The 1,654-nt window shown below is 43.9% G+C and overlaps 1 pseudogene; it reads left to right on the top strand.

Moving 5' to 3' along the window:
- The first annotated feature begins 215 nt into the window (after positions 1 to 215).
- The window catches only part of LOC102815509, a 146,318-nt pseudogene continuing 144,879 nt past the window's right edge, over positions 216 to 1,654 (top strand).

The following is a 1,654-nucleotide window of genomic DNA, read 5'->3' as shown; positions in this document are numbered from 1 at the left end:
GAGAGGATGTGCTTCAATTGACCTGCTGTTACCTAGTGTGGGGTAGGTAACAATTGTGACAAGATTCTGTTGTTGTTAAGTGCTTTTGAGTCCCGATTCATAGCAACCCTGTGTAGGGTTTCCAAGGAGCAGTTGGTGAGCTTGAACCGCCTACCTTATAGTTCAAACTGACCTTGTGGTCCAGTGCTTATCCTACAGTGCCATCACAGGACTTCATGAAAAAGAAGACCGTCAGTGAGAGATGGATCGACACTGTGGCTGCAGAAATGGGATCCAATAGAGTGAGCACTGTGGAGATGGCAGAAGATCAGGCAGTATTTCATCCTGTTGTACATAGCATCACTATGATTCAGAAATACATCCACAGCACCTAACAACAACAACAACAACAACAACAAAATCAGGTGATTTAGTATCAGTGACATTTATATGAAGGGAAGATGGTTTTAGGAAGATGCTGTTGTTGTTGTTAGCGCCATCGAGTCAGTTCCGACTCATAGGGTTTATGAGGAGTGGCTGGTGAGCTTGAACCACTGACCCTGTGGTTCAAATTAACCTTGCAGTCCAGCACATTGACTTGCAGTGTCACTTGGGGAAGACTAGGGGAGCTCTGGTAGCGTAGTGGTTACGAATCGGACTGTGAACCGCCAGGTCAGCAGTTCGAAACTACCAGCGGTTCCGCGGGAGAAAGATGAGGCATTCTGCTCCCGTAAAGATTTATAGCCTCAGAAACCCTGTGCAGGGTCGCTATGAGTCGGAACTGATTCCACGGCACTTAACAACAACAACAACAACAACAGGGGCATGGTGACCCATCATAAACTGATGACTGTTGTTCCTTGAAAGCCAATTGCTCAGTCAAGTCTTTACCTTGCAAATAAGCTTTGTTTTAAATTAACTTCCTGTTTTTCTGTGTGGCAGGATGAAGTTGTCAAACAAGCCACAATGGTAATAGGTAAAACACGTATTTCCAACAGTACTTTTGTAAGATCTACCCTACTTGGCTTCCTTCTCCTGGGTTACTGTGGTTCCCTGAGACTCTCAGCTTCGCCCATCCAAGTTCCCAGGAATTGGCATTTGGAAAAGGTGCCCTGCCTTCCTCATTGCTTGGCTGGTTTGTGGGCCAATCCAAATCCACAAAGCTTGTTCTTGCTCTTCTCATCTGCCTTATATTTGCAGAGATTTCCTCAATTGAACTTGTTCTTACTGGCACGCTCATTGTTTTCACTTAGACATTCTAGCTCTCATGTCCAATCTGGTTCCCTAGAATCTGTTACCACTGGGATCTCCCAAAGTTTACCTGGAACAAACTGGATTGGCTCTGACTTCAAAAGAAAAGCCTGTGGAGGTCAAGGGAACAGTCACTTATTGGTAGGTGACTTTGGATGAGTTACTGAGTCTCCCTAATCTCCAGTTGTCCTCTCTGCAAAATGAGGATCATAATTCCAGTCTCATACAGACAATCATGGTGCTGACAGAGCAGCTTACTTGGAAGCAAGAATCTTTTTTTTTTTTTTAAAGGTTTTTATTGTGAATTGAGTGAAAGTTTACATGGCAGATCATCAGTTTTACATTCAACAAATCATACACCTTGTTTCATTACAATGGTTATAATCCCCTCCATGTACCATCAGTGAAGGATCTCTGGTAGTGT

Source organism: Chrysochloris asiatica, unplaced genomic scaffold, assembly GCF_000296735.1.
Source record: "Chrysochloris asiatica unplaced genomic scaffold, ChrAsi1.0 scaffold00192, whole genome shotgun sequence".
NCBI classification, from domain to species: Eukaryota; Metazoa; Chordata; class Mammalia; order Afrosoricida; family Chrysochloridae; genus Chrysochloris; species Chrysochloris asiatica.
Note: the sequence above shows the minus strand (reverse complement) of the source record. Positions and strands in the feature narration are given on the sequence as shown.